We start from the raw sequence: 11,478 nt of genomic DNA, 5'->3' as shown, positions 1-11,478 counted from the left end.
ATGTCTTGAAAAAGCAAGATCAAGATTCCAGGACAAGACCAAAAAAGCTCCCTTTGACGACAAAAGGATGATCTACTCAACCACATTCAATACGGCGTCTCACAAGCTACAAAAATCAATCAAAAAATCATGGCCTATTATCTCGAGGGATCCCTCCTTGGGGGCAATTAGCAAGACACCACCCATGATCTCGTTCAAAAGAGGTCCTAACCTCAAGCAAATGCTAATGAGGCCGACAATGATGCCGACCCGTGAGGACAAAAATTGGATTCAGACGGGTAGAAAAGGCTGCTACCGCTGTGCAGATTGCACGACATGTAGATCAATGTTGGTGGGACCAACGTTCGCCCATCCTCACACCAACCAGAGGATCACAATACAACACAGAGTCTCGTGTCAATCCATCTTTATTGTCTATTTCCTATTATGCCCATGTGGCTTTTACTATGTTGGCCTAATGACCAGAACGTTTCGAGAAAGAATGGCGAACCACAGACGTTCAATAAGAGAGGCACTGGAGAAGAAAAATTCGGATAAGCCGGTCGCCCACCATTTTCTTCTAAAGGGACATTCCATCGCAAGCCTTAAAAGTATGATCATTGATCATATACCCGCTCCAACACGCGGGGGTGATCGTGAAAAGCTCTTGAAACAAAGAGAAGTGAAATGGATTCAGCAACTCGATACGTGGTCACCAAAGGGTTTGAACGAACATTTGCCATATGGTGTATTTCTATAACGGTGGACTTCCTCTTTAAATGTTGTTACTTATATATATGGACATCATCTCTATACTTGGAGGACTTTACGGCTATACAGTCCAATCTTTATCCTTCGTTTTGGGTAGGTACAGTGGAGCAGGGAGGGTGAAAATATTTTTTCCCCTCTGGAGCAATAACACTACCTATGGGTGAATATACCTATGGGTTGATTCTTTGTTATGTGTATGTATGTATTTTGTCTGTCTTTATTGAACTAGTCCAACATATGTTATGGGTGTTCCTATGGTGAACTCAATACCCTTCCTTACAAACTATGTAATTCTCATATAGTGTTCATTATTATTCATCAGATGCCCACATCCAATCATCTTAGTCCATATGGTTGCTAGGTGCTGAAGCGCATACATCGCGCTGTGCACCGCAAGGGGACCGGATATGTCTGAGACTTGTCACATCCGGGAGAATGTATTCGTTATTAGCTATTAGGTGCCCACATCCAATCACCAGAGCCCACATGGTTGCTAGGTGCTGAAGCGCATACATCGCGCTATGCACCGCAAAGTGACCGGATATGCCCTTTACGCGTCACTTCCGGGAGGACGCAATAGCTTCAAGGTGTGTATACGGCTGTACGGACGATCGGTCCGGCAGCCACACGTAATATTGTACCAGTGGAAATCAAGGTGAGGGGGCGATGAAGTTATATGAAGTATGTCCACCACTGCTGCTTTTCTAAATACTGTTATACGCTGGTGACGGAAACAAGATGGCGGTGCGTTCCATTGAAATGGAACGCACGCCGGATTGGATATCGACGGTGTCTATCACTGTCGTTTTTTCTTGTAAATTGTGTGGTATGAGCAATAATACCTTGTTGTACACGAGGTGGATATACCTTGATGGTATCTAAAATTGATTTATATCCCCAAATAGGTGGATTAGGAGTGACTTAAATCTCATTGGCTGTTGGGTGATACTTCCTGTATGGATGGGTATATAGGTTCACCATGGGACCATTTCCTATTAGGTCTCTGTTGGAGTAAGATCTCTTGTTGCCTTAATGTCTGTCCTGATGAAGGTCTGAAATGCGGACCGAAACGTTGATGACAACTACTTGAGTTCAATATTTTAAATGAACTGAATAAAAAGAAAATTTTATCTGCGAATTGGTGAGTGCCCTCCTTTCAAAAAATCTATATATATAGCTTAGCAAGTTTTTTTTAAAAACCACAACACCTGAATCAAGGTGATAATGAACAGTCACAGTTCTCCCTCAGGGTCTGCTAAAATGTGCACTAGATCCTTATTTCTCCAGGACCGCTGCTTCCAACTGATAGGGAATCCCTGGATCCAATGGGATTAAGACAATCTAAGAACAATGCAGAAGGAAGCGCTCCTTAGTGCAATAACGTTTTTATTAAAAGGCAATATGCCACTTCAAAAAAAGATAAAAAGATATACAGGTACTCGTACCCCACAATTCCACAGTGTGGGCTTAAGTACCACATGATATAGTAAAACAACCGTCACTTTTCCTCAGGAGGTTCAGAGCTGGGGAAACACAGTATATAGTTCCAGAGGGGTAGTCACACAACACAAACTGAATCAACAACTGAGTGCTTGGCCCAGAGACATGGAGTAATGTAGGAGACAGAACTGTACGCCAGCAACATCAGGTTTGGTATGAAAAAAATATTTTTATATCATTAGCATATTAAAGTGCATAGTGACAAGAATACAAAAAGAGGAGGCCGTGCAAAGAAGTAAAAATACTTAGCAGCAGGTAAAGCAGAACATTCTCCGGTCCTCCTCTATTAAGGTCATTCGCACGACAAGCCTGTTTCGGTACTATGAGGCACCTTAGTCATGTGCTAATTGACCAGTGCACAAGTCAGCGTATTTATACTGCGGGCAGAGGGTGCAAAGTAGCTCCAATGATGCACGTGCGTGCATCGCGGCACAGCGGACCGGAAGCCGGAAGTGCCACTATGCACATCCAGCGCCGTGACGCACATCTGGCAGTGTGACCGTCTTCTGCTTCCACCGGAGGGCAATGTCCGCACTACGGAAGTGCCGGACCATGTAATGCTCCTCAAAAAAACGGAAGTGTTACCGCGGCAACCTATATACACAACATGCCGTAGTATTGAGGCCATGAGGAGCGATCGAATGTAGTTTATGTATCCACATGCTCTCTTTTTGCATGAGCAGTTTATCTCTATCCCCTCCTCGTCTTAGAGTTGGGATATGGTCTACGGGCATAAACTTGAAGTCAGGTATGTTGTGTTTTTTGTGAAAAAAATGCCTTGCCACAGGGGGGGTGTTGCAGTCAATTGTAGTTAATGCCTTCTTCAATGAAGATCTATGCTGGTTTATATGCCAACATAGATCATTTTACATGGGCATATAATCACGTAGATGACATACCGTGTTTCACAGGTAAGGTGGAATCGTATCTTATAACCTCTGTCAGTGGCAGGATCAGTAAACGTGTCGCCTGAGCATATGAACTGGCAGTTGACACAGTCATGGCATTTGGTAACTCCCGGTTTAGAAGATAACCAGGTTTGTTTTTGAATGACGCCTATATCGGAGTTGGCCAATAGGTCTCTCGAATTATTGCTCCTTTTGTAGCAAAATAGAGGCGTGTTAGCACAGGCGGGCCCAATTCTCTCATCACTTTGCACAATATGCCAATGCTTAAGTGTGCTGCCCTAGTTAGGGTTTCTCAAGTTGAATCCACCATTTTGTATGGATGCTATATGATTTATTGAGTTCTTATGTATTTGTTATCCTTTGCTGCCATCTACTGGCCAATGTTATATTTACCTCTATAAGTTAATGTAATTAGCATATGTATGTGTCATGTGACTACTCCTGTTCTGTAAGCTCACTTCCAGTTCCTGTGTCAGCCTCATGTGTAGCAGACATTTTTTCCTGAGCTGCAGAAAGGATTTTGCTTTGACCTCTATGTATCATCCCTCAAGGTATATCTGTGCATCATCTCAAGGTACAGCAATAAAATACCTAAAGCATTACCATTGTATCCTCCTCACTGGATCCTTACATGCAACTGGTGTGCTAGGGGAATTTAACATAGCGAGTTCACTATCTTCCACTGTTTGCATAAGGGTTGCCACTCACAACTATCAGAGACTTCCTTCACGTGCATCTGTGGCAGAATAGTCAAAGCAAACCTAAGTCTACAGCATCTGCATGTATACACATAGTCTGCAAGCAAGTTTAGAGCTGGCCACCATCTTATGAGAACACATGGCCACAAGTGCTTCCTAACTCAGCTCTCCACCTGTATGTTAAACACAATTCTACCTTCAAGAGGCAGTTCTAAGCAAGTTATAACATGTCCTCAAAAGGTTCTGTGAATTCCTCTGTGGCTGCACAAAAGCAAGTCCATCATGCCTCTGATAACTCAGATGTACGGGAAGCAGAGTTCAAACTTACTGAAGAACAAGATGTACGCCCTAAACGTGCGTTCAAACCTACACAAAAGATTAGAGAGACTTTTGAGACAACCAGAGATGAATTTAAGGACAATTTAGATGATTTATGGGAAAGAGTGGAATACCACATAGCAGCTCTTCCACGCTTTAACAATGATGCAACAGAGTTAACCGTGGTTTTGAATCGCTTATCTACCGCCTATGATCGCTACCAGAGACTGTCCGCAAAATACATCACATTTCTGGGTAATTCAGATTTTGATGATGCCTCAGCAGAGCTGGCTGAGATAGAGACTCTACTCCAAAGAAATAATGCTTTAGTTCAAGATGCCAAAAATAAAGCAGAATTCCGCATCGCACACTTACAAGAAGTTAGGTCACATCGATCAACTTCAACCAAGCTTACATCCTCATCTGCCAGATCGTCTCGTTCCAGAAGGTCAGCTTTACATGAGAAGCTAATAGAAATCCGTGCAGATGCAGAAGAAGCTAGTGTAAGAAGTTCTTTTGCTAAGAAGGAAGCAGAGGTAAGAGAAAAAATGGCACGGATGAAGGCTGAGGCAAAGATCCTCCAAATGGAAAAGGAAGAAGCAGCTGCCTTAGCCAAACTGAAAGTCCTTGAACAAGCATTAGGCCAAGGTACTGATCTGAACCACTACATCCCAGGAGAAGTAGAAAACCCAGCAGACCGCACTGCTGATTATGTGCTAAAGCAACTAACACCTATACCTCCTGCTTACCATGAAGATTCAGCTCTCAAAACAGAAGCTTCTAAGTTGTGCATACCGATGCCACCCCCAATCTTCAATGCAGACATACCGACACAGCAACAGGTGATGCCACCTACCAATGACAAGGTAATTTCCAGCTACAAGCTAGCAGATTCCCCAGTAACTAAACCACAGCTTAATCCTTATGCTACATCATTTTGGCCTGACATATCTCAGCCTTATACGCCAGAGAACTTACATACCCCAGCGGCACCACAAGTTCATCCAGCAACAAGGAATGAGAGAACCGACATGTCTGACCTTGCCAGATACATGATACGCAGGGAGCTTATAAACACCAGTCTCTCAAAGTTTGATGACTGTGCTGAGAACTATAGAGCTTGGAAATCGACCTTTGAAGCTGTAATCCATGATCTTAACTTCACCGCCAAGGAAGAACTTGACCTGCTTGTCAACTGGTTAGGCCCAGAATCTACAGAACGCATCAAGACATTAAGAACAGTTCATACCGGCCACTCAGAGGAAGGTCTTGCTGCAGCATGGGAAAGACTTGAACAGACTTATGGCAGTTCTGAAGCTATAGAAAGTGCCTTATTCAAAAGACTTCAAGCCTTCCCAAAGATAACTAGCAAAGACAACCACAAGCTCCAGGATCTAAGCGACCTATTAAAAGAATTATAACTAGCCAAGTTAGATCCTCGTCTGACAGGACTGAGTTACCTTGACACTGCTCATGGCGTGAATCCAGTGGTGTCCAAACTACCTTACGGCATGCAGGAAAAATGGGCAGACCAGGGTTCCAGGTACAAAAGAGAACACAAAGTGTCCTTTCCCCCTTTCTCTTACTTTTCCAGATTCATCAGTGACCAAGCTCAGAAGAAGAATGATCCCAGCTTTGACTTCACTGAACCTATTCTAGCAGCTTCACCGTCATCCTCAAGGTATGATAACACTGCTACCAAACATAGAGATTTAAGGAGAACAGTATCTGTCAGAAAGACTAACGTCCCACTTACTGCGCCCTCATACACCAAGCAAGATGCTCCTGCTCTTAAACAAAGGGACTCCAGTCGTGTGTGCCCTATCCACAAAAGGCCTCATCCACTAAAGGAATGTCGTGGGCTTAGGGCTAAGACTTTGCAAGAGCGCAGAGATACTTTAAGAGAGCTTGGAGTGTGTTACAAGTGTTGTGCCTCTTCAGACCACATTGCAAAAGACTGTAAAGCTACCGTCAAGTGCACCGAATGCAATAGCGATAGACATGTTACAGCCATGCATCCCACTCTACCTCCAGAGAACACACAACTTTCAACAGCGCCTCACCCCGTTGCAAAACATGGCGGGGAGCTACAACCTCAAGACTCAGCTACACCCACAGTTTCCTCATCATGCATGGAAGTATGTGGGGAAGAGAACAATCCCAAATGCTGTGCTAAGGTTTGTCTGGTCAAGGTCTACCCAGAAGGGCAATCTGAGAAAGCCACCAGAATGTACGCCATTATAGATGAACAAAGCAACAGGTCTTTAGCAAAACCTAAATTCTTTGAGATCTTTGGTATAAAGGGACAAGCAATGCCGTATTCCATTGACACCTGCTCCGGTCATACAGAGACTTTCGGCAGAAGGGCCACTGGCTATGTTATCTCCTCAATCAAGGGGAATACCCACATACCCTTACCAACATTAATTGAATGTGACCAGATACCTGATGAAAGAGAAGAAATTCCTACTCCAGAAGCTGCACTTCATCATCCTCACCTAAAACACCTTGCTAAAGAAATTCCTCCGATGGACATGAATGCTGACATTCTACTACTACTGGGAAGAGACATTCTGAGAGCCCATAAGGTACGCCAATATTGCAATGGTCCAGATGACACCCCATATGCACAAAGACTCGATTTAGGCTGGGTAATTGTGGGCGATGTGTGCCTGGGCAAGAGCCATAAACCTTCTCAAGTTAACTCTTTTAAAACTTATGTGCTCAAAAACGGTCGCACGACTCACTTCAAGCCATGCTCACATCACTATGAAGTGAGAGAAAGGTTCTCTGACCTCATCCAGGTGCCAGAAGTAATTCCTACACCTTATGATGACTTAGGAAGATCAGTGTTTTGCACAACGCAAGATGACAACAGAATAGCCTTGTCCATAGAAGACAAAGAGTTTATTAAGATAATGGACAGCGGATTCTGCAAGGATGAATCTAACCACTGGGTTGCACCTTTACCTTTTCGGAATGTTAGAACACGACTGCCAAACAACCGAGAACAGGCTTTATCCAGATTCATGTCATTGCAACGTACATTAAAATGCAAGCCTGAAATGAAAGATCACTTTGTGACCTTTATGAATAAGATACTTCAAAATGACCATGCAGAGCTAGCTCCACCCTTGCAAGAGCATGAAGAATGCTGGTATCTTCCCTCATTCGGAGTGTATCACCCACGTAAACCCAAGCAAATCAGGGTGGTATTCGATTCAAGTGCCAAGTATTGTGGCGTATCTCTGAATGACGTTCTCCTCACTGGTCCGAACCTAACCAACAATCTGGTAGGAGTGCTTATGAGATTCAGAAAAGAGCCAGTTGCCATTACTGCAGACATTGAACAAATGTTCTATTGTTTTATTGTACGACAAGATCACAGGAATTACCTTAGGTTTCTATGGCACCGAGACAATGATACCAGCCAGGAAATGGTTGAATACCGCGTGAAGGTGCATGTGTTTGGCAACAGTCCTTCACCCGCAGTCGCTACATATGGTCTACATAGGACTGCCTCTGATGGCGAATCAGAGTTTGGAAAAGATGCCCGACACTTCATTGAAAGAGACTTCTACGTGGACGACGCACTCAAATCTTTACCTACAGCAGAAGAAGCTATAGATCTGCTTAAAAGAACACAAGGTATGCTTTCTAAGGCTCATCTAAGGTTACATAAAATTGCTTCCAATAGTGCTGCTGTCATGAAAGCTTTTCAACCCAGCGATTATGCCACAGAATTTAGAGACTTGGATCTCGGCCAAGGCAATCCACCAGTACAGAGAAGTCTGGGTTTGCAGTGGGACTTGTTGCATGATTCCTTCGGCTTTCAAGTAAGTTGTGCAGATAAGCCATTTACCAAGCGGGGAGTCCTCTCAGTGGTGAACAGCCTATATGATCCACTGGGATTTGTAGCACCCTTAACTGTACAAGGCAAATTTCTGTTAAGACAGCTCTCAGAGTCTATTGAGGACTGGGATGCTCCACTGCCTACAGACAAACAGCGAAGCTGGGAGTCTTGGAAGGAATCTCTACAAGCCTTAGATGGGATTCATGTACAACGATGTTACACTCCAACGTCTCTTGCCACAAGTCAGAGAAAAGAAATCCACATATTCTCAGATGCATCTACTGAAGCCATAGCAGCTGTCGCCTATTTGAAGGTAATAGACTCTTGTAATGAAACTCATGTTGGATTTCTATTTGGAAAGGCTAAGTTAGCTCCTAGGCCTGAACATACCATTCCTAGGCTCGAACTTTGTGCAACTGTACTGGCTGTAGAGATTGCAGACTTTATACAGCGAGAGTTGGATATTCACATAGATGATGTTCAGTTTTACACAGATAGCAAGGTCGTTCTGGGTTATATAAGCAACCAGAAGAAACGCTTCTATGTTTATGTCAGTAACCGCATTGAAAGGATCAGAAAATCCTCTAAACCTGAACAATGGCACTATGTTCCAACACATCTCAATCCTGCAGATTAAGCCACCAGACCAGCGTCTTATAGTGCCTCTAAAAATTCTTCTTGGTTGACGGGCCCAGAGTTCTTGCAGAACCAGCCTGAAGAAACTTCCCTACAAGATGTCTTCAGTCTCCAAGACCCTGACATCTACCCAGAGATTCGTCCTGAAATAAGTACTCTTATCACAATGTCCAAAGAGAAGGTTGGCTTGGGCTGTCATCGATTTGAACGCTTCTCCAGATGGCTAAATCTTGTACGCACCATCACAAGGTTAGTTCACATTGTACGGTGCTATTGTGTTAAGAACACTGACGCTGATTGTCATGGTTGGCATGTGTGTCAGAAGCCTCTCTCTCTGCAGAGGAAAGTGAGTTGATGGTGATACGAAATGTACAGCAGAGTGCCTTTGATATGGAACTGAAATGTATTCGTGACAACAGAGACATTCCTAAGAACAGCCGTATAGTCAATTTGAAACCAGTAATTGACGATCAGGGTATGCTGAGGGTAGGTGGTCGTTTAACCAGGGCCAAGTTGGAGATGTCAGAAATTAATCCTCTCATTATTCCTGGCCATCACCATGTCACCACCCTGCTGATACGGCATTATCACGAAAAGGTAAAGCACCAAGGCAGACATTTCACTGAAGGTGCTTTAAGGGCTGCAGGCCTTTGGATAGTAGGAGCAAAAAGACTGATTGCCCACATAATTCATAATTGTATTCAGTGTCGCAAATTAAGAGGTAATTTGCAACAACAGCAGATGTCTGATTTGCCAGCTGATAGGACAAGTACCGAACCACCATTTACCTATGTTCGTCTGGATGTCTTTGGACCATGGACGGTCAGTGCACGTAGGACCAGAGGTGGTCATGTAGATAGCAAACGATGGGCAGTGTTATTTACTTGCATGAGCGTACGTGCTATACACATAGAAGTAATAGAATCCATGGACGTTTCTAGCTTCATCAATGCTTTAAGACGATTTCTTGCCATCAGAGGACCAGTTAAGCAGTTGAGATCTGACTGTGGAACCAACTTCACAGGTGCCTGTCGAGAATTACAAATTAACTCTAAACCAGTTCAAGACTACTTGGCTGACAATGGTTGCAGATGGATCTTCAACCCTCCTCATGCATCTCATATGGGCGGTTCATGGGAAAGGATGATAGGCGTCTCTCGTAAGATCCTAGACTCTATGCTTATGAATTCCAACTTCTCTAGACTTACCCATGAGACTCTAACCACATTTTTGGCTGAAGTGACTGCTATTGTCAATTCAAGACCTCTTGTTCCTGTATCCACGGATCCAGAGACCCCTGTTATTCTTACTCCAGCAACTCTTCTCACTCAAAAACTTGGAGCTGTTCCTAGTCCACCTGAAAACCTTACATCTGGTAACCTATATCAGAAGAAATGGAAACATGTTCAACATCTCGCCAACTGTTTCTGGAACAGATGGAAAAGGGAATACCTTACTCTTCTTCAAGGACGAAGAAAATGGCAGCAGGTAAAGCCGAACCTACAAGTAGGAGATCTTGTTCTCATGAAGGACCAGAAAGTAGAAAGAAATGCTTGGCCTATGGGACTCATCTCTAAAGTCTTTCCCAGCGAGGACGGCAAGGTTCGTAAGGTGGGAGTGACCATTTCAAGGCAAGGTGACTGCAAATCTTTCATCAGGCCTATATCTGAGGTTGTCTTGCTTTTACCTGTTGACAAGTAATTTGCTGTCAAGCTTAAAAGAATCTTCAAGAACTTTGTTTAATTTGTTTCATCACTTGATACATGCTTGAGAGACTTGTCCATTGGACTACTCCATATACACATTCCAGTATTGTTGTGTTTTGTATTTGTGTATTTTGTCTTTCAGGTCAGAACCATCGTTGATTATATCATGGACATTAATCCATAATGTCAAATGGTAAAGTGAAATCCTAGGATTTCAGACGGGGAGTGTGCTGCCCTAGTTAGGGTTTCTCAAGTTGAATCCACCATTTTGTATGGATGCTATATGATTTATTGAGTTCTTATGTATTTGTTATCCTTTGCTGCCATCTACTGGCCAATGTTATATTTACCTCTATAAGTTAATGTAATTAGCATATGTATGTGTCATGTGACTACTCCTGTTCTGTAAGCTCACTTCCAGTTCCTGTGTCAGCCTCATGTGTAGCAGACATGTTTTCCTGAGCTGCAGAAAGGATTTTGCTTTGACCTCTATGTATCATCCCTCAAGGTATATCTGTGCATCATCTCAAGGTACAGCAATAAAATACCTAAAGCATTACCATTGTATCCTCCTCACTGGATCCTTACATGCAACTGGTGTGCTAGGGGAATTTAACATAGCGAGTTCACTATCTTCCACTGTTTGCATAAGGGTTGCCACTCACAACTATCAGAGACTTCCTTCACGTGCATCTGTGGCAGAATATTAAGGATGGTATTACATATGAGTTTAGAGGCGATGGAAAAAGTAGAGGAAAAAATGAGTCTTTCAGCTGTCACATTTCTGTCCTTTTTGACAAGAGACTGTTCCCTAGGCAGATTGTTGCAGTATTCAATTGCCTCATCAATTTCTTTAGGGTTATATCCTCTTTGCACAAAACGCGATCCCATTTCCTTTAGGGCTGGTAATAATTCCTCCTCTGAGGTGATCCGAACCACTCTCAGGAGTTGTGAGAGCGGTAGTCCATGTTTGAGGGGTAACGGATGGAAACTGTCTGCCACTAATAAAGTGTTTTTATCCGTGTCCTTCCTGTAAATCCTTGTGGACAGTTTATGCATCTTCTTAAAAACACAGACATCAAGATAACTGATAGTAGTTTCACTATAGG

The sequence above is a fragment of the Crinia signifera genome, chromosome 7, assembly GCF_055691185.1.
Source record: "Crinia signifera chromosome 7, ASM5569118v1, whole genome shotgun sequence".
NCBI classification, from domain to species: domain Eukaryota; kingdom Metazoa; phylum Chordata; class Amphibia; order Anura; family Myobatrachidae; genus Crinia; species Crinia signifera.
Note: the sequence above shows the minus strand (reverse complement) of the source record.